The sequence below is a fragment of the Monodon monoceros genome, unplaced genomic scaffold (genome assembly GCF_005190385.1).
Source record: "Monodon monoceros isolate NGI ecotype Baffin Bay Population unplaced genomic scaffold, NGI_Narwhal_1 Super_Scaffold_2, whole genome shotgun sequence".
In the NCBI taxonomy this organism is placed as follows: domain Eukaryota; kingdom Metazoa; phylum Chordata; class Mammalia; order Artiodactyla; family Monodontidae; genus Monodon; species Monodon monoceros.
The window spans coordinates 26,004,074-26,027,451 of record NW_021703776.1 but is presented as its reverse complement, the minus strand read 5'-3'; positions in this window follow the sequence as shown (position 1 = coordinate 26,027,451).

Here is a 23,378-nt window from a genome sequence, read left to right as displayed (position 1 = left end):
ACAATCTTGGGTATATGTGCAAATAAGAAATTAATTATTTCAGAAGCACATTGTGTACATTTTGAATGAAGTGATAATGCCTTATTCCTGGGGATAAAACTGGAATTTGCCTCATACCTCCGTGTCAGAATAATTCTTAGTTGGGGAAGATGAGGAATAGAGGAGTGTACATTTAATCAAGTAAACTTTATGCTAAAGAAACACAAGCTACCAGCCATAAAAATTTTATTTTTTAGATGAATAGGAGGAAATAAGGATATATTTCTTTTCTTTGTACATCTGTTGGCATTTTTACTGACATAAAGCATAGAATTTTACTTGTAATTTATAGAACCTCGTAAAACGTTTTTCTTGAATAATTTGTCAAATGTCAGCTGTTTGTTTAAAATAACTACTTGTATCCTTTGAGAGTTCCCTAATAATTGGCGTTCATGATAATTAATGAACACTTTAATATTTTTATTTTTATTTTATTTATTTATTTATATTTATTTATTTATTTTTTTGCGGTACGCGGGCCTCTCACTGCTGTGGCCTCTCCCGTTGCGGAGCGCAGGCTCAGCGGCCATGGCTCACGGGCCTAGCTGCTCCACGGCATGTGGGATCTTCCCGGACCGGGGCACGAACCCGTGTCCCCTGCATCGGCAGACGGACTCTCAGCCATTGCGGCACCAGGGAAGCCCTATTTTATTATTTGTAATTTTTATTTATTTATTTTTGGCTGCGTTGGGTCTTCGTTGTTGCATGCGGGCTTTCTCTAGTTGTGGCGAGTGGGGGCTACTCTTCGTTGTGCTGCGCTGGCTTCTCACTGCAGTGGCTTCTCTTGTTGCGGAGCATGGGCTCTAGGCGTGCAGGCTTCAGTAGTTGTGGCGTGCAGGCTTCAGTAGTTGTGGCACGCAGGCTCAGTAATTGTGGCTCATGGGCTCTAGAGTGCAGGCTCAGTGCTGTGGTGCACAGGCTTAGTTGCTCTGTGGCATGTGGGATCCTCCCGGACCAGGGATCGAGCCTGTGTCCCCTGCATTGGCAGGTAGACTCTCAACCACTGTGCCGTTAGGGAAGTCCCTTACTTTATTTTTTTAATTAATTTTTATTGGAGCATAGTTGCTTTACAATGTTGTGTTAGTTTCTACTGTACAGCAAAATGAATCAGCTCTACATAAACATATATCCCCTCTTTTTTGGATTTCCTTCCTGTTTAGGTCACCACAGTGCATTAAGTAGAGTTCCCTGTGCTATACAGTATGTTCTCATTAGTTGTCTATTTTATAGGTATTATCAATAGTGTATATGTGTCAATCCCACTCTCCCAATTCTTCCCACCACCACCCCCTTCCCCCTTGGTATCCATACATTTGTTCTCTATGTCTGTGTCTCTATTTCTGCTTTGCAAATAAGACCATCTATACCATTTTTCTAGATTCCACATATGTGTGATAGTATACGATATTTGTTTTCCTCTTTCTGACTTCCTTCACTCTGTATGAAGTCCATCCACATTTCTACAAATGACCCAATTTCATTCATTTTAATGGCTGAGTAATATTCCATTGTATATATGTACCACATCTTCTTGATCCATTCATCTGTCACCGGACATCTAGGTTGCTTCCATGTCCCGGCTGTTGTAAATAGAGCTGCAGTGAACGTTGGGATGCATGTGTCTTTTTGCATTATGGGTTTCTCTGGGTATATGCCCAGGAGGGGGATTGCTGGGTCATATGGTAGTTCTATTTTTAGTTTTTTAAGGAACCTCCATACTGTTTTCCATTAGTGACTGTATCAGTTTACATTCCCACCAAGAGTACATGAGGGTTCCCTTTTCTCCACACCCTCTCCAGCATTTATTGTTTGTAGATTTTTTGATGATGGCCATTCTGACCTGTGTGAGGTGATACCTCACTGTGCTTTTGATTTGCAGTTCTCTAATAATTAGTGATGTTGAGCATCTTTTCATGTTTGTTGGCCACCTGTACGTCTTCTTTGGAGAAATGTCTATTTAGGTCTTCTGCCCATTTTTAGAATGGCTTGTTTATTTTTTGATATTGAGCTGCATGAGCTGCTTATATATTTTGGAGATTAATCGTTTGTCCGTTGCTTCATTTGCAAATATTTTCTCCCATTCTGAGGGTTGTCTTTTCATCTTATTTATGGTTTCCTTTGCTGTGCAGAAGCTTTTAAGTTTCATTAGGTCCCATTTGTTTGCTTTTATTTTCATTACTCTAGGAGGTGGGTCAAAAAAGATCTTGCTGCCATTTATGTCAAAGAGTGTTTTTCCTGTGTTTTCCTCTAAGGGTTTTATAGTGTCCAGTCTTACATTTATGTCTTTAATCCATTTTGAGTTTATTTTTGTGTATGGTGTTAGGGAGTATTCTAATTTCATTCTTTTACATGTAGCTGTCCAATTTTCCCAGCACCACTTATTGAAGAGACTGTCTTTTCTCCATTGTATATCCTTGCCTCCTTTGTCATAGATTAGTTGACCTTAGGTGCGTGGGTTTATCTCTACGCTTTCTATCCTGTTCCATTGATCTATATTTCTATTTTTGTACCAGTACCATACTGTCTTGGTTACTGTAGCTTTGTAGTTTAGTCTGAAGTCATGGCACATGATTCCTCAAGCTCTGTTTTTCTTTCTCAAGACTGCTTTGGCTATTCAGGGTCTTTTGAATACTTTAATATTTTTAAATTGGAAATGATGAGCATAGAAATGTTTATAACATAAATTAGATAGAATTAATTTTAAATTATTATCCCTTAATAAAAACATTCATTTCAATAAAATTCTATTTTAATTTGCTTCATTAATTAATTAAACTATATTAATGTAAGCTATTAATTCCTATATTTAAAAATACATGTAGTGATTTTTTTTATTTTATGTCCTAGTTATAGATTAATATAAATTAATAAAAATTGCTTATCTTTCTCCTGCTCAATGAAAAATTAGGTAAGGTTCACTACCTAAGGTTCACACATAAATGTAATTGTTATGTAAATTTAGTAATAGAAAATTCACTTTCAAGTGAAATATATTGACATAAGGCTTTTTTGATCCTTAATATATTGTAATCCATACATTTATTCAGCAATTTTTAAACTAATTAGTAAGCTAATTCATAAATCAAATATATTTTGAGATCCCCAGATAATATTCTATATCATTATTATGTGCCTTCCACCTGTACCTACAAACGCCTCCACTGTAAAACTCTATTAAACAAAATATAGAGTCATTAAGATTTAGGATTTGTTCCCTATCCCCTGAATGTCTATGTCCTTTTCTAAACAGTTTTTTCATAAAATATGAGATACATGAGAGTGGGAACCATTGCTTATTTTGTTCATTGATGTATCATGACTCTAAAAATTGTGCCTGGCGTTTAATAAGGAGGTCAATAAATAGCTGTTGAATGAATGAATAATACTTAAACGAGCCACTTGGCCTTGATAAGATAGATCGAATGAGAATATCCATGAAAAGTCCTTGGCGTACGGAAAGGCTCATTTCTCCATAGATATATACCAAATTATTATCAATAGTTACTTCAGGAAGAAAAAGGAATATGCAGAGAGGGTGGGGGGGAGGAAATTTTTTTTTCCTCCTTTTAGTTTTTTCTTTAATTTTTTTTATTTTTAACAAGTTCATCTTACCTATATGAAAATTTCCTATCATGCCATAAATAGAACAGACCAAAGTGCATTTGGAGCTGCCTTTCTCATTTATTAGAGGTTAGACTGAGGACAATCACAGGTTGCAGGACAGAAATTTTAAAATCTGTAGTTTAAAAAATTGGATGTCAGAATATATTGGATGCATGGCATGGTCCCTCTTGGGTGGGAGTTCCTTGCAAGGTCTCCGCACTTGTAGTTTTAGTATGTCCATGGACGACAGGTTTATAATGAGTGATCCATGCCACCAAACGCAGATGTGAAACAAGGAAAAGTAAATTGGAGTTACTAAAGCATGGCAGGAGAAATTAGTATATTCAGGAAAAAAATGAGAATGTATCATGAGGGTGCAAAAAGACCCAACTTCCTCATGTGTAAAATGGGTATTCCAGAGTATCTCTAGTATCTTTTTTACATCTGTAAAAATTACATGAGTTGATTTATTCAGTGATTTGCACGGAGACATGAGCAAATCATGATTGCACTGCACCTCACTTTCTTAGGTCCCATTTATACATGGGAAACACATTTGCCTCTTGTGGGAAAAGAGAATATGTAAAAAGAAAAGGTAATAGAAGTAGTTTAGGATATAGATAATTTTAGCTAATAAAGCACATATTTTTATCTCTGTGGCAGAAAAAACTGCTGTGACTTCCATCATGCACTTTGTTCTTTCCAACCCATTTAAGTGGGAGAAAGAAAAAAAGGAAAAAGTAACACACTCATCCACAAACTTTTTGATGCATAAAGGAAACTAGTATTAGTTAGATTTATTCCTGTACCTTATGTCAGGGCAAAATTTTTTTTGGTGAAATGAATTTTTTTTTGGTCTACAATAAATAACAATAGGAAAAGTAGTGTTTGTGTCACAGAATTCAAGGCTGCATCTATTCTGAAGAAAGCATGATTATTTCACTTACATTTAAATTTTCTCTGTTAAATTGGATTGTTTCTATGAGAAATCCAAGTCTTTAAAGTGTTCTTATGCTTTTATAAAGTGAATGTTCTGACATTATGCATTAAGAATAATGCCCAAGAAACTTTCCCTTCTTTTACCTTAAGTGGCAAGGTAATTGCTCTTCACTGGATTAGGAAAATGTTGACATACTAAGTTTTGTAAACTGGATCTTTTCAAAAGTCCAGATACTTTTCTTTCCTCTTCAGATTTCTCACGTGTATCTACATTTCTAGAGTGGTCAGCAAAATTGGCTCAGCTCTATACAGATTTTAGAAGCTTTAGTGAATGCGCGTATCTGTACTGAAGGTCTGGAGAAGACTGGGTGCTGCTTCCTGTCAAGTGTTGGACTGCACCCCACAGGCCTGCAAGCCCTGTACTTGCCCATCCTTGGATCCGAGGAAAGAGCCCAGAGTGCGTGACAGAGACATCAGTGGCTTAATGGATGGGCTTACATGTCTGAAGCAAGGTCCTGGAGTGACACCTCCCTGTGTAGGGCAGATGACTGACAGGACAGGGCTGCAAGCTTTGCTCCCAAGGGGAGGGGGAGGTTACCAGTTATAGGGGGAATTGATGGCAGGTTGACTCATGGGTTACTGGGGAAACAAACCGAGGGGCCCGCCCCTCACTGCTCCTTTGCTAGACTATCATGGTGGAGATGTTCTGATCTAAAGATTAGAACAGCCACTAGCTGGGGCCTGGGGCATGTTGGAAGGTCAGTCATGTGTGTAGGGCATAGGTGAAACAAGCACTGGTCAAGCAGGGGATATACAGAGAGCAAGAGAACATCTTGGGTGGCCTGATCATATAGCAAGCAATTTGGTTTCAGCTTTTCTCTGTGGATTCATCTTTCCATTTCTTGTTAATTTGACAACATTGATTTTAAGATTACATTGAAACCTTAGAAGAAATTAGAGTCTTTCACACCTATGTTTACATAGAAAGTCAATAATCTTTATTTTTATCGTAAAATGTGAAAATAATTGCTTTATACATACAACATACATAACTCTGAGTTAAAGTTGTGCTATGACAAAGAGTTGTTATGTTTATTTTTTAGTTTTTGTTACAAATGTGATTATGAGAACAAAGTCTTGACACATTCAAGTGTTTTAGAGTTGCATACTTAAGTATGCAGGAGTGAAATACTTCTGACATATGGAATTTGAAATAATAATTCAGCAAAGAAAATAATAAAATCAAAGTGGATAGAGAAAGCAATTAGGGCAAAATCATAATAATCATTAGATTTAAAAAAGTGCATGGGGATTCACAGTGTTATACTCTCAACTCTTATATATGCTTGAAAATTTGCATGACACAAATACAAAAATATTGACCTGAAAGAGACATTCCATAGTTCTTCAAAGATAAGTCAGCAAGAGATTTTGTATTTAATTTATGGATTAGTATTGTATACAGCAGGAAAAAAATTTCTTTTCCTTCTACCATTCTAGATTCTCAGCTGGGGCTGTGTAATGAAAAGTACATTCAAAGGGAAAAAGCATACAAATTTATTTAATATAAGTTTCACGTGACACAGGAGCCTTCATAGGGAAATGAAGACCCAAAGGTGTGGTTAAACCTGAGTCTTTTTATGCTAGGTTTGATGAAAAGTGGAAAGATATGGTGGGGAAAAGGGTACAAGCTGAGTATAGGAAACTGGGGGAAACTTAGCAAGGTCTGTTTGAATTCCTCTCAGCGTCTCTCCATCTTCAGAGACAAAGACGCTCTAATCTTATGTTGCGCGAATCTCACATAAATTATTCCTATAAGACAGTAGGTCTCAAGTGGAGGATATTTTGCCCCCAAGGGATATTTGCCAACTTCTAAAGTCATTTTTGGCTGTTACAACTGGCATCTTGCTTCTCGCATCTGGGAGTAGAGACAAGGGATGCTGCTCAACGTTCTACAATGCAAAGACAGGCCCACACCACAAAACAATGTTCTGGCCCAAAATGTCAGTAGTGCCAAGCTTGAGAAACCCTTCTCTGAGATTACTATTGATCATGTTTTATGAAAAGTGCAAGGAGAACAAAGCGCTGAGTTCTCTGATATTCATTCATGCAAGTAAATGTTTTAGTATGAGTAAATTATACTATAAATTATAAAACGTGTACCTGTGACCCTATTACTCAGTTTAAGATCTAGAACCTTCCCTGTTCCATGTCATCTGCCTGTGTGCTATTTCCCTAACTCATCCTCTTAGTTTCTTCCAGGAGGTAATTATTATTATGAATTTTATATTTCATTCTTATTCTTTTAAAAAAGTTTGTCCTTAAATAATAGTTTAATTGTGCTTGGTTTCACACTTCATAAAAACAGCATCATGACCCATGTGTCCTTCTGTTATGTGTTTATATTTCACTCAGTACTATGTTTTTAAGAATTTTTAACATCATTGAGAGTAGCCATATTTCGTTTATGGTCACTGCTGCCTATTAGCACATGGTGAGTGTATGCTAAATTTATATAGCCAGTCTTCTTTTGATGGCTATTTGGGCTTATTTTCCATGTTTTTTGGTGTTTTGAACGGAATGTTATAAACATTATTGTATATCTCCTGATGGATATATACAACAATTCTTTTAGGGTATATAGTTAGGAGAGGAATTGCTAGGTCATAGGGCATGTGAATGTGTAGATAATGACACACTTTCCCAAAGGTTATACCAATTTATAGTCCTACCAGCATGAGTATGTGAGTGTTCCTTTTGATTCACATATTAATCAACACTTAGTATTATCTGATTTCTTTATTTTTTCCAATCTGATGGGTCTAAAATTATACCTCATTGAGGTCTTCTTAATAAAATAATTATTTTATTACTAATGTTTACATATGTGTTTTGACATTTGTATTTCCTGTTTTGTGAAAGCTAATCATATTTCATGCCTATTTTTCTACTGATATGTTTGCATTTTTCTTGTTGATTTGAAGGTTTTGTATATATTTTCCAATTCTGTTGTGCAATATCAAGAATTAATGATCCCAGGAAATGCTTAGAGTTTTTCCTTGTCAACTCATCAGAACTGCTTGATTAAAAGAAAAAAGAATCCCCTGATGGGTACATGATAAAAGAATGTTAAGAAAATAAATCTCGGGACTTCCCTGGTGGCGCAGTGGTTGAGAGTCCGCCTGCCGATGCAGGGGATACGGGTTCGTGCCCCGGTCCGGGAAGATCCCATATGCTGCGGAGCGGCAGGGCCCGTGAGCCATGGCCGCTGAGCCTGCGCGTCCGGAGCCTGTGCTCCGCAACGGGAGAGGCCACGACAGTGAGAGGCCCGCGTACCTCAAAAAAAAAAAAAAAAAAAAAAGAAAATAAATCTCATTTGGAGATATTTTATTTCTGCCATTTTAAATAACTGAATAAATAAATAAATATATATGTATATATATATATATTTTTTTTGCGGTACGCGGGCCTCTCACTGTCGTGGCCTCTCCCATTGCAGAGCACAGGCTCCAGATGCGCAGGCTCAGCAGCCATGGCTCACGGGCCCAGCCGCTCTGTGGCATGTGGGATCTTCCCAGACCGGGGCATGAACCCGCGTCCCCTGCATCGGCAGGCGGACTCTCAACCACTGCGCCACCAGGGAAGCCCCATTTTAAATATTTTATCTTTAATCTGTCACGTTGTAGTAATAGAGAGCGAGACACTGAAACTGATGGCTGTGCTATAATATAAAAAGTGAAAAAAATTCTCTAAAAGGTCATATGTTTCTTTGATAAATGAACGGAATGTCAGACGTAACTTCTTATTCATACTTAGAATGTATTACTATGTTTACCTTTTGAAAAAGATATGGCACAACTTTTAAAGAATCAACAAAAAATGAAGAAAGAACAACAACTCCATTTTCCCCTATTTGGAAAATGTAAAATGGTGAAATGAAGTATTGCCCCATCATACCTATATGTGCATATATGTATAAGCATTCCACTGATATTGTTGGGTTCCACACATATGCACAGGAATTCAGAAGCTAGCCTATGGGGATTGAATAGAATAATCATTTTAAGATAAGAAAAATTTGATCAGTTCTTCAAAGCAAGGATTTCAGATCAATACAAAGTATCATCTGTCTTATGCAATTGTGAATGTAGGTGTTACTACTTCTCCAAATGATTGGTGACCTACAGATTCAGTACCATATGTGTTTAATATTGAAGGGGGATTAGATAAATGAAGACAGTTGATTTTCTTGGCTCTGGATATTTCTTTAACATTTTCTGCGATTAACTTGTGTAACCTAAAGCAGTGTAAATAAAACCGTGGTCTTTACTTTGCAAAAAATAATGAACTGGAGTAGATTTTCTGCAGAATAAAGGGGAGGGTATTCTGACATTCCAGTGTTAATAGTGTGGATGATCTACCTTGTTTGATTAAACTAGAAAAACTCCTTGATTTTGAATATGAAAACTCTTATTAACTATGATTTATCATTCATTTCTGAGAAATTGGTAAGACAAGGGATGCAGAGAACAAAAGGGAGTAAGAGAATTGAATTTGACCTCACAAAGATCAAATTTTCTGGGAAAATTAGAAAATATTCAGAATGGCTGACACTAAAGGGAAAACTTAGAACTTATGAGAAATTTGTCTGGGATCTAGCAGAAGATGGGAAAAAAGTGGATAAACTCCTTTTTAAATATTGTTTTTTCTTCAGTGGTGATATTGGTGGAAATGTCCTATGGATATAGGATTAAGGAAAGGTAAGTCAGACATTAGATGTACAGACAAAAATGATTCAATGGGAATTGATAAAATAGTTAAATAAGAGCAGAATTTCCATTAATTTTTTTAAATGAATTTTTATTTGAGTATAGTTGATATACAATGTTGTGTTAGTTTCTGCTGTACAGCAAAGTGAATCAGTTATACATATAAATATCCATTAATTTTTAATAATAGAGATGGGATAAAATTAAACAGATAAAAATGTAAAAATATATCGTTAAAGAGGCTGTTAGACAATGTGTCAAGGAAAACAGTGACAAATGTTAAAAACAGGAAAAGAATCATTGGATTTGATTATCAGATAATAAGTGGTAGAAATCAGGATTCTACTCAGGTTCATCTGAAAAGCTATCCCATTTACACTTAGCTGTATCCTTTGGAGTATGTAATCTAGTGGTTGAATATTTAGAGATAATAAGAGCGGTACTGGTTTGTTGAGGGATTAAATGAGAGAACATGTAATACTTTGTAAATTAAAGAGACTTACAAGTATAAATTGATAGAGGATATTGATAGGAATGTTTCAAATGACTCAAAAATTGAGTCGTCAGTGTGTGATAGAATGCAAATTTCAGTAAAAAAAATTCTGTTTGGTAGGAAACAAAATACAGTTTAAAATGAGATATTTGTTTTGGTCTATTTTTACTTCCAAATTCCCAGAAGGTAGTGAGTTCCTTTGTCTTGGGAGCATATGTGGTGTTATGCTGAAAGAAGAAGTTACCAGGCAGAGGTAAGCCCTCGTCCTGGCTTTTGTTTTCCGAAACCTAAAATGTTGAGGGTTTCTGCTTAGACCAGAGAGGTAGGTGTTGAACTTGTGGGTAAAAAGAGTCCTTAGTTTAGAAGGCAACAGAGAGTTGGGACATTCTGGGAGCAGTGTGGACTCCTGCTCTCCTTAATTTCCCTGCTCCAAGGAGGTGATCATACCTAAGAGGAAAACGCTGTGTGGTTTATTTAAGGAGAACGTACTTAGTGCCTCGGCACTAGGGTTCTCAGCCTCAATAAGAAGCTTGATTCCCAAGTTTGAGAAACACCAGAGGGATGACAACCTATCAAGCGACTATGCATCTGGGACCACAGACTATTTAGAGGTGATGAGGGTGAATAAGAACTAGAGAATCTGCCCACCAAACATTCTTCTGGATATGAAAGAGGCTTCGGATCTTCTCAAGACTCTATAGGGAGGCAAGAAGTCTCAGTAGCGCATTAAATTGACACTCTTCCTTCCTGTATAGAGGAGTTTCAGAATAATGTATAATTTTACTTAGATAAGAGATTTTGGGGGTACCTAACTGGAGTACTGTAATATTATAACTTTTATAAAAAAGGTAAATCCTGGGGAAGGACAAATCATAGACCTTTATACCTTGACTTATTTCTAACAATCAATGAAAAACATGATATAGGGCTCTGAGGTGGAACAAACTTAAAGTCATTAAATATTTCTAATTACCTGCATCATAATTACAGCATCAGTGTGGGTATGAGAAATGATCAAGTTCTCTGTTTCTTAAAAAGCTCTTAAACATCGGTGTGAAAATGGAGAAAGGAAAGGCGTGGGGATAGACACAGGGCATTAAAAGGAAAGTAGAGAAGGATTAATCCTGGAACAAAGACAGGAGATAAAGGAGACTAAGGCTCTGGTTTCTGAGCCTACCTTGGACTCACTGGAGCCAGATATGGAAGAAGATATTCTACTGAGGGTGGCAAAGTTCATTTATCTGGGTCTGGCAGCCTCATCCAGACTAGGGAATGCTACCAATTCCTCATTCTCGTGTATTTCATTTTCTGTTGAAAGATTGATGATTACTCCAGCATTAGAGTGGGAGAACCTTTTCACATAACTGCCTCAGTAAGCCTACTGGAGTCTGGCAGCTTGCCTTACCTGCCAGCAAAAAGTCAGGATATACCCCTCTGAAACTCTGGGGGTGGAAGAAAATTTGACTTGGCCTGTGTTTGCATTAGACAAACCTACTAACCACCACCTTTAGCAGCAATCAAGAGGTTCTGGCGAGCAGCCAGTTTTCTAAGGTTAAACAGAAATCTTTAAATATGATTTAATAAGAATATAATAATATCGTACATACTTTATTTGGGCAGTGTTTATATCAAAGTGTGTCTGACCACAGCAGACCAGTCAGACCAAACGACCAGGGGTTACTTTCCTTGTTTAGACTGTGAAAATGGCAGAATGAGTGATTCCATTGTAAAGAGAAAGCACACCTATAGAGAAAATTGTTGTTGATGGTATTTTTGCAGAAAGCCTGTGCTTTCTGCTAAAATTTTACCAACAGTTTTACAAACTGGAGAAAAAATAGGGGAAGGTTATAGACCAGTGTTTCTTCTTGGCACCCTGATGAACTGGTCTCAGAATATTAGACCTTATGTAGTGCTTATAGGTGAATACTGTGCAGTTCCATAGATTGTGATTTCTGACTCTGCCTAATGCTAATTTAATTAAATGCTAATTAATAACCTGAACTATAACTTATTAAAGTTTATTAATAAGTAAAAGTAAATTTTATAAATCATTCATAAAGAAAATTCATAAGATCCATAAATATGAATTTATTCATAATTATATTATATAATTATTATTATAAATAATTTATGCATAAATGAAGTTGTAATATTTATTAAAGTATACTTAGGACTCTAGTTCAGTATCCTAAAAAGAAAATTTGGCTCCAGTTAACATCTGGTAGCTGTTCAAAACTCTTTTTTTAAAAAAATTTTTATTTTATATTGGAGTATAGTTGATTAGTGTTGTGTTAGCTTCAGGTGTACAGCAAAGTGATTCAGTTATACATATACATGTATCCTTTTTCAGATTCTTTTCCAATTTAGGTTATTACAGAATATTAAGGAGAGTTGGGCAGGTGCTTGAAATTTTAGGAAGGACAATTTACTAATTCATCCTCAGCCTTGTTTTGAGTTGCTTATAGTTTTCAATTGTTGCCATTCTTGTTTCATATTAAGACATTATGCTTACTTAATTTCATTTCCAATTATTTTGTCATGCACTTTTTTTTAAACAAGTTTGAGTAAGATAAATATCTCCATCAATAGAACTTTGACCGAGGATTTGGTAACATTTACTTTAACTAGTTTGCATTTTGAACACAAAACTTTCATATCTTTTTCGCTAAGGGTATATATATATGCACACACACACACACACACACACACATATAATTCAAATTGTCACTCTATTATTTATCGCTGATTTATTCTTTTTTTTTTTTTTTTTTGCGGTACGCAGGCCTTTCACTTGTGGCCTCTCCCGTTGCGGAGCACAGGCTCCGGACGCGCAGGCTCAGCGGCCATGGCTCACGGGCCCAGCCGCTCCGCGGCATGTGGGATCTTCCCGGACTGGGGCACGAACCCGTATCCCCTGCATCGGCAGGCGGACTCTCAACCACTGCGCCACCAGGGAAGCCCATATCGCTGATTTATTCTTCATTAGAATGTGAGACTAGCATTAAATGGGGCATGCAATGTACAATAAAATCACATCTCCAAACATTCTTTTCAGGAGTGACATATAATAGCTAAGTTGTTGGATTTAGCAAGGTCAGCAGATCCTGAGTTTCCCATTAATGTATTTATGATGCTAGTTCATTAATTTTTTTCAACGGGTAGCATTTATTAGCTGGCACCAAAGGTTTAAGTTCGAGAGTGTTTTTATCCAGTAGTCTAATTTTTCCTGTGAATTAGAAAAAAAAATGGAATTCTTGATTTTATTAGTAAACATCTTTTGTCCAAGGAAACCATTAAATCATGGATTTGAAAACACATAACTAATCCAAGGAGCTACAAAGGAGTGAGATGAAGGGTCCCATATAGATGAGATATAAATGTTATGAGACTACAGCATGAGACCCCTACTGGCTTAGTGATTAGGAAAGCTACCTTCAAGGCTTAGATTCAGAGATACTTGTCTTGGAATACCAGCTCTACCTGTGTATAGACAGTGTGTCCTTGGGGAAGCTAATTAAACCCTAGGTCTGTTTTCCCATGAATAAAATGAAAAAAAAACCTTTGTATCTACTGTACTGAGTTGTTGTGATGGTTAAATAAGATAATGCAGGTAAAGTACTTAGGACAAAGTACACGTGTAAGCACTTAGTATCTGGCACTTGCTGTGTTAACTGGGACTTGTGAACAGAGCACAGCAGAAAGTTTTGTCTCTCAAAGCTTTCTTTCTCAATGATGTTTTCATGCCTCCCCAAGTAGAGCTCTGTAGTCTCCTACAAATCATACCAGTAAATAGTCATCAACTTGGGGTTTAGAAATGATTATTACTTATATGTGTAGCTGCTCAAATGAAGAACTAACACTACTTTCTAAACAATATTATTATTGCTATGATATACACTGGATTTGTTCAAGCACTATAGTTCTCATTTATCTGTACTTAGAGTTTTAGATAAAAGTTGAATAAGGAAGGAAACAATATAAAACTTTATAGAGTCTACTTAAATATATTTTAACCAGCCTGCCATTAAAGGCCCATACAGTGTTAGTGTCTTCTACTAGGCTTTTAGGCATAGTGCTTATTTCCAAGATGTCTTATGAAGTCTTGGAAGTAATTTTATCAGTACTTTATAGAATTTTTTTGTTGATGTCTTATTCTAAAAGGAACCTACCCCTTGAAAGAGGAAAGAGAAAGCAACAATTTAAAGGTGGTTTTTAGGAGGAAAGGTTAAATGGAAAAAATGATGAAAGAATTATTGACCTAACTAAAATGTAAAGGTGAAAGTAAACTATCAAGAAGTTTGAAACTAGAGTAGTATAAACATCACCCTGACTTTGAAGTTTTAGCTTGTGTTTCCTCTTTTGCCTGTAGCTTAGCAAAAGAGGAGCATGTTTGTAATTCTGAAGTCGAGACTGTTTAGTGCATCATTTTATAGGCACACAGGACAAATCCAGGGAAATACGTGATTCATCTGCTTAGAAAAAGAGCCATATTTAACCAATTTCCCCGCCTCTATCCATTGATGTCATCTTCTTGTGCCAGGAGGGATTCATTTTACTGTTTTTGTGTAGTTACAATAGAACTGTCTTAGTTTGTTGATTCCCCACAAGCATTTTTACATACATATATCACCTTAAATTTCTAGAGCCATTAAATCACAGACTTCCCATTACAAAGCAGCTTGTTAAGAGGAAGAGTTGGAACTTTACCATATTGAGTAACCAGAAACACAAACTTGAGTTTGTATGAGTCTGGACACATATGCAAGCTCCCTGGAATCACAGAAGAGGTATTTTAGTACTTGTAACCCCTAACATATTTGGCTTTTTATCTTGCCTAAGAAACAAAGAGAAATCTATTTAGTTTTCTGTTATCTTTGCTTTTAGAATAACACCCTTAGTGTTTCATAGGATCCATGGAAATTAATGGCCATATTTAAGACTGAGGTTTGTGAGGTTTTGGGGGGTTTTTTTGGCTGCCATGTCCAAATCACTTTAAATCTATTTGTCTCAGTTTCTCCAAACTCAAAATCAGTCCATCTATGTGTTTTGTCAGTGCAAGACTATCAATAATAGCAATACCACTTACTGAGCACAGACTATGTACAAAAGAACTTATACATTGTCTCTTATATCAGTCCTACATGTAGGTATAATTAGGAAAACTGAGGCCCATATTAACATAGGAAGTAAACTTCTGAAAGTCTTAGGACTAGTTAATTTTTATATTGTGTGTACATATATAAAGCATCTCTTTTTTTTGGACTTACAAGCCACAAAAATGCTATTGTTCAAAATTCTCCGTTATTTATCCAATACAATATGAATTTATAATTTAATAACTTGGCAAAAAGTTTTTGAGCATCTACTGTGTACCGGTTATAGTGGCTTAGAAACAAATAAATTACCACCTAAACCCTGCCCTTCGGGAGTCTGACAGTCTAGTGCGAGGGACAGACATATAAGTTGATTATGAGACCAAGTAACTCTAATAAAAATGTAAGGATAAAATCTATGTCAGGAACAAAAATCCTGTATCTTCTGTCTGCCTTCTAGGGTGAATTATTACATGTTATTTCAAGCTTTCGAAAAGGTCAAGTTTTCCTCTATGAATTTTATTTTGCTCACCTAACTATTCAAACAGTACAAAGTGCTGTCAACTATTCTATTACATATATAATATATATGCCTAATTCTATTATTTACAAAACAAAACATATTATAGACATTTAATATATATATATACCTATGTATACATATAATGTATTATATGTATACATATTATACCAAATACATATGTATTTAAATGCATTATATACACATGTATATATAAAATCTATTATATACATAACAAAATCATATAACTATAATTTATATACACATATATAACTAGTTCTATTATATAAAAAACAAAAGGAAATTGTTTTCTGTGTTAAAATATTTTAAATATAAGTTTTCAGACTTTTTAAGTATAAAACAAGAGTTAACAACAAAACATTTGATTTCTTTGAATACTAATGCTCTAAAAATCCTCAGAGTTCTCTTTCAGTTTATTTAATTCCCATCATTAAAGAGTCAGTCCTCAATCTTGGCTGTCAGTGATTGACTACACAGCAGACCTTATCAAAAGCTAAGTCCTACAGGATACCACTGACTGTAGCAGTGAGGTCATGCCAGTCTCTTCCATCCCGCTCTCCACAGATTCTGTTTCCTTTCATCTAATCCTTCTGGGGCCTCTTTTAGAGTATGTTTTCCCATGCATTCCCCTTCTAAGAGCACTTCTTGGAAATATGAGACGTTATGTATTCCTTCTGACTTACAGAAAGCCATCTATCATAGTGTGTATTTCTGCCACCATCATTGGAGATCTCACTCTGAGGGCTTATACCAGAGTCAGAGTCCTTCAGTTCCTCTGCAGGGTAAGCTTCATGACTGCTCGGAGTTTTCTTGAATTTGCTGGCAGTACTGCATTGGTTGTTCACAGTTCTCCTATCTACTTCAAAGAGATCAAAGTTAAGCCAAAATCACTTCCTTCAACCGTCTCCCGTTACTATGTTGTTGATGTTTCATTGGTCTCTGAGAGGGGTTCTCAGATGAGCTAACAGTAACCTCTGTTTTTACCTCTCTTGAGGAGAGGGCAGGGATTGATGGAAAGAATTAGGCTCAGGGCCGATTCTGGTGGAATCCAGTAGCATTACCCTATACAACATTTATATTTTCTTAGCATTGTAGCTTCTCACGGTCAAGCGTCAGTATCTGTTCGTTAATTCAGTGTTTACTAACCCCTACTGTGTGTGGTGGGTCCTGTGCTGGATGCTGAAGGTGAAACAAGGAATTTGATAGAAATGATCCCTGCCTCCACAGTGTACAGGAACTTTAATTACAACCTTTACATAACTTCAAAGATTGTTTGAGAAGTCCTGCCCAGTCTTCCTCTCAAGGAAGTCAGTCTTAGACTCTAGTATTCATGCTGCCAAAACTAATGAGGTAGAGAAAATGCCGGCAACTTCCATTCCCCAAATGAATTGGTTGGAGTCATTGTTGAAGCCCTTTCCTAAAGATCTGAGCATCTGAAAGTACTCAGTCATCCCTTCACTGAGGGTCTAGGCATCTCATCTCCTTTCTTGAACTCTTTTCTCCAGACATAACATGAAAGTGACCTCTAAGTCATTTGGATACACATTTGCCAAATCTTTTCTTACAGAAAACAGTTAAAACCCCCTGTGTCTTACGCAATTTGGCGTATAAAAAACAAATTCATTAAAACCTAGAGATAAAATTAAGTTCCTAACCTCACAAAACACATTCTTTATGGTTCATTGTGATTCTAAACTTTTATTGTGCTTCAGATTTACCTAGGAAGGTAAATAAAAATGAAGACTTTACCCTCAGAGATCCATACACAGTAGTTCTTGGCTGAGGCTAAGGAATTGACATCGTTAATCAAACTTTTTGCATTTTTTACTGTAAATAGTCTGTGGATCAACACTTGGTAAATATTACTTTATGTTATACATCCCATAATTGTGGAGGTAGAATATCTGGTAGGATATTAATGTTGACATCTACTTATTAAAGTATTACATATTTTAGAATGATATATTTAGAATGGATGTATGCATTCGAGGGACATAAAGTAAGACAGAGTGTAAGGAAGAAATATTATTAAACATACTTCGGCTATATATGTCCTTAGAAAATTATCTTTATAATATGTATTGGGTTATTTCCAATTCCAAGACCAGCAGTACTAGTTGATATCCCCATTGATATAACACTCAAAATTAATATGGTCTTACTAGATTGATATTTAGAGAAAAATTATGCTTGGTGGATAATTTCAGATCTAAAATGATATCCATGTCCCTTTATGCAAAAAAAAAGGTGTTAATAGAAAAATTGAATTTGTTCTCCAACCGCTTTCAAGACTAAAATTAACTTTAAAAATGGAAGGAAGGGGTTTTTTTTGTTGTTGTTAAATGACAGATAGAACATGCACCTTAGCTTTCACCTTTTCTCCAACAGCTCAAGTGCAGATAAGGCCAATGGAAAATTTGGTAGCCATGACAATAGGAAAAAAGAATGGGGTGGGGCACGTGACATCAATGACTTTAAGAAAAGAGGATGAGGGTTTCCCCTGGTGGCGCAGTGGTTGAGAGTCCGCCTGCCGATGCAGGGGACACGGGTTCGTGCTCCAGTGTGGGAAGATCCCACATGCCACGGAGCAGCTGGGCCCGTGAGCCATGGCCGCTGGGCCTGCGCGTCCGGAGCCTGTGCTCTGCAACGGGAGAGGCCACAACAGTGAGAGGCCCGCGTACCGCAAAAAAAAAAAAAAAAAAAAAAGAAAAGAGGATGAGAGAGGGCTTAGCAGCAATGACATTTGGAAGGCTGAAAACCACAGAGGTAAATGATAACAGATTTAGCAAAGCAAGAAAGCTAGATCCTAAACTGGAGTAAAGAAGACTGAGAGAAAATTTAATCTACAGGAAACACCCCCAAAGTTTGGGAATTGGGAGTACCAGACTCTCTGAAATTGGGCTAAGGTGGGGCTAACATAAGAAGATTGCTTGGAATTCTGTTTAAGAAGTAATTAGACAGATAAACAGCAAGGTCCTACTGTATAGCACAGGTAACTATATTCGATACCTTGTAATAACCTATAATGGAAAAGAATCTGAAAGACCATGTATGTATAACTGAATCACTTTGCTATACACCAGAACCTAACACAACATTGTAAATCAACTCTACTTCAATAAAACAAAAAGTAATTAGAACATCAGACTCTCCCTTCTCTACAACCAGATGTCTGCCACTTTGTATATCATCAGAAGAGTTAAGGTTTATTACCTGTAGAGGATAAAGCAGAGACTTTCTGACTGGGGAATACCAGGCACAGTTGAGAGAGAGGATAAATCTTCTAAAAAATCTGGTGATAAAGAGAAATTTTACTAGAGCATGTTGAAATTCTAGCTCTCCTCCCCCCTGGGCTCTCAGAGCCTGGCACTAAGCTATACCTAACATAAAAAGATTGAAATAATCTTTTGTGATTAATGAGACCAGCCCAAAGGTGAGATCCTATACTTCCTTAGAAAGTTGCCAAACAAAACCACCCTGTGGGCCTATAGATGAAAAATTGGAGCTTCTAATCAACTTTTTAATGTCCCAGTCTTATGTATGAGCAGATAGCCTTGAGTCTCACCAGGTAGTTAAGGAAAGACTTTAGTGAAGAATCCAAATTGCTATAAAAAAGCAAGTTAGAGAACATAGAGGTTATGCAGAAGCAATAAAACTAAACAAACAAAAAAGTTCATTCATATCCTCAGAGATAATTCATTGACTTCTTATGGCAGTCATGAAGCAACAAAAAAATACTATTTTTTTAAATTAGAGAAAAAAGAGCTTTTTACATTAAACACGTGACAGTTGAAAAAAAATCAGTAGATGAGTTGGACATAGGATTAAGGAAATCTCAGTGAAAGGAAAACAAAGAGACAGATGGAGACAAACAGAAAACAGAGAAGAGGAAATAATTAATAAAATAATTAATGTTTCCCCAGATGGAAAGGTTAGTATAAAAGCTGAAAAGACTCAATCTAAAACACAGTATTGTTCAATTTCAAAGTACTGGGACCAAAGGAAGATCCCAAGGACTTCCAGAGAAAAAGCACAGTTTCTCACAAAGAGCAGGTGTCAGAATGGCTTTGGACTTCTCATTAGCAGTGCTAAGCTAGAAGACATAAACCCATTTCTTCCAAGTTCTGAGGCAAAATCATTTCCAGCCCTGAATTCTATGCCTAGACCAATTATCAATTAAATGAAAGGGTAGAAGTAACATCTCACAAATTTTGCTTCCCTTGCACACTTTCTCAGGAAGATACCAAGGACATATTTTACTACCAAGACAAGAGGGTAAACCAAGAAAGTGAAAGCCTTGGGATCCCAGAAACCAGTCTTCAACATGAGAGAGAGGGAAGGGAATTCCTAGGTGATTGTGAAGAGAGATCCCCAAATAATATTTGTGTAGCTGACCTAGAGCAGGTCATATGGTGAGATTTATTCAAGAAGATAAAGTTGATTTTAATGTATTGAGAGGAGATTGATAACAACTGTGAAAGAGTTCTGAGATGCAGCAGTGAGAAGTACATAGAAGAAACAACAAGAAGGTAATTACTCCAGAGAGGGGAAAATTATGAAATCATAATAATTATATGGTTCAGTTGTCAAAAATATTTATATAGTTATAATAATATAATAATGTAATAACCAAATACTGACTTAACAAAAGTACAATTTCAGTATATTGGAAGAAAGAGAATACTAGGTATGCATGTGCATGATGTGGGTTGCTATGGTAGGATGAGAGAGAGATGATAATAGATATTTCTCCAAGGAAGATATGCAGGCGTCCAATAAGCACATGAAAAGATGCTCAACATCGTTAGTCATCAGGGAAATGCAAATTAAAACCACAGTGAGGGGCTTCCCTGGTGGCGCAGTGGTTGAGAGTCCGCCTGCCGATGCGGGGGACACGGGTTTGTGCCCCGGTCCGGGAGGATCCCACATGCCGCGGAGCGGCTGGGCCCGTGAGCCATGGCCGCTGAGCCTGCGCGTCCGGAACCTGTGCTCCGCAACGGGAGAGGCCACAACGGTGAGAGGCCAGCGTACCGCAAAAAAAAAAAAACCGCAATGAGATAATACTTCATACCCACTAGGATGGCTAGAATCAAAAAGTCAGAAAACAAGTGCTGGCAAGGATGTGGAGAAATCAGAACTCTCATACACTGCTAATGGGAATGTAAAATGGTGCAGCTGCTTTGGAAGACAGCTGACAGTAACTCAAATGATTAAACATAGAGTTATCATATGACCCAGCAGTTCTACTAGGTATATACCCCAAAGAAATGAAAGCACATGTCCACACAGAAACTTGTGCACAAATGTTTATAGTAGCATTATTCATAAGAGCCAAAAGGTGGAAACGTCCCAAATGTCCATCAACAGAAGAATGGATAAACTAAATGTGGTATATTTGGACAAAGTACTGATACATGCTACCACCTCGATGAACCTTAAAAACATGCTTAGTGAAGAAAGCCAGTCACAAAAGTTCACATATTGTATGATTTCATTCATAAGAAAGTCCAGAATAGGGAAATTTACAGACACAGAAAGTAGATTAGTGGTTGTTTAGAGCTGGTGGGTAACGGGGTAGAGGAGGGAGCAGGGCTAGAGGAGTGACAGCTAAAGGGTATGGGTTTCATTCTGAGGTAATGAAACTGTTCCCGACTTGACTGTGGTGATGGTTGTGTTTATCTGTGAATATACTAAACCCCATTTAATTATATACTTTACATGGGTGAATTGTATGGTATGTGAATTATACCTCAATAAAGCTGCTAAAAAGAAATATTAAGAAGCAGGAAAATGACCATATTATTTAGAGATTTGAAGATAAACATGAAAAAAGTTGTAGCATAAAAGTGATTGCCTCTAAGGCAGAGTTCCTCAACATGGGCATGATTGACATTTGGGGCCAGATCATTCTTCGTTGTGCAGAGCTGTCCTATACATTGTGGAATGTTTCAAAGCATCACTGGCCTCTACCCACTAGATATTAATAGTAGCCCTCTCTCCCCCCATTTTTGATAACCAAATGTGTCTCTAGACGTTACCAAATGGCCACTGGAGGGGTGGGAGCGGGGGCTTGGTTTACCCTAGATAAGAACCCCTGCTCTACGGATTGGGAATTGGAGTGGGAGAGCTGCAATGTGGAGGCATGGCTATTTTTCATAACAAATACTGAAGAACTGTTTCATTATTTAAACTGTGAACATGTATGTCTTAGTTTGGACTGCTATAACAGGAAACCACAGACAGGATAGATTAAGAACAGAAATTTATTAATTTCTCACAGTTCTGGAGGTGATCAAGATTTGGTTTCTGGTGAGCACTTTCTTCCTGGCTTTTAGTTGTTTCCTTCTCTCTGTGTCCCCTTACATGATGAGAGGTTGGAGGGAGATGATCTCTCACTTTCTCTTCTTCTTCTTCATTTTTTTAATGCTACTTTTAAAAAAATTGAAGTATAGTTGAGTTACAATGTTTCAGGGGTACAGCAAAATGATTCAGTTACATATATATATTCTTTTTCAGATTCTTTTCCCTTATAGGTTATTACAAGATATTGAATTAGTTCCCTGTGCTGTACAGTCGGTCCTTGTTGTTTATCTCTTTCTCTTTTCTTATAAGGCCACCAATTCTACTGGATTAAGGCCCACTCTTATCAGCTCCTCTAACTTAATTACCTCCCAAAAGCTCTGTGTCCACATAAGTCACATCAGGGGTGAGGGTTTCAACATATGAATTTTGGGGTGGGGGGACAAAATTCAATCTAAAGCAATGTATAACTTTGAATAAAACAGAAACTAAATACTAGACATTTTCACAGAAAACCTGTGATAAAATTAGCCATAATAGTTATTTCTTTACCAGGTTGCCAAAGAGGCCACTGTCACTGGGGATATTATTAACTATAATAGGAATACTGGTTTTTTGTTGTTGTATTGTTTCTGGATGTTTATATTCGTTTGGCAATAATATGCCCAAATTGTATTTGTGGTGGTTTTTTAAACTACCTCAGTTCAACTGGTTATTAGATAACTGTTTTATAGGCAAGATTTTTTTTTTTTATTACTTGCTTTACTTGTTTTGTTTTCCTTTAGGTGGCCTTGGACATAAATATTTACCATAATTTTCAAATGATTCAGGAGAAAAAGTGCCATATAAATGAAACATTAATCTAATCATTCTTAAAGCACTTTCATATCAGGACTGAAATATATAGGTAATCACATTATTTTTATAAATTGTTATTCGAAGCCCTAAATATGATATTCGTAACAGATATTAGTTTTAATTAATCTAAGATGCACTCCTGGTAAACTAAAATCATTCGATGTTGTGGTTATTTCCCTGTTATGTTCAATCCTTTGAACAGAGATTCAGTTTAAAGATTTTATTTGGTCAATTCATTAAAAAGAATCAAATCTTCTTAGTCAAAGTGATCAAAGCTTTATTTCGATTTTTAACAAATAACTAATCTTCGTTTTACTATGTACATTCATCTATGTATTAAAAAAAACAGAGTAGGTACTTTTGAATTACCCCATTTATCAAGCTGACATTTTGGCTGCTTCACAAAAAAAGCAGATTCCATCACTGGTGTATATAGAGGCAAATTCAAGTCAAATCAGTTCTTCCACTTGGGGATGTTTGATTAATGAGATCCTGCTTGGTTTTATTAATCTTTCTGCATTCTTCACATCTCACTTTTGACACATAACCATTCTCTTTGGAAACCACCTTTATTTACTTTATAATGCAGATTTAACCATAATTTAGGTTTGGAAATTTTTTCTTTTAGAAATCTTTTCATAAACTTTTCATAAGCCTTATAGGACCTTTATTTCTAAGCTATGTACATTTACCTACTATACTACATGTTGTGAAGATCTTCCTATTTTTTTCTAACCTCGGTT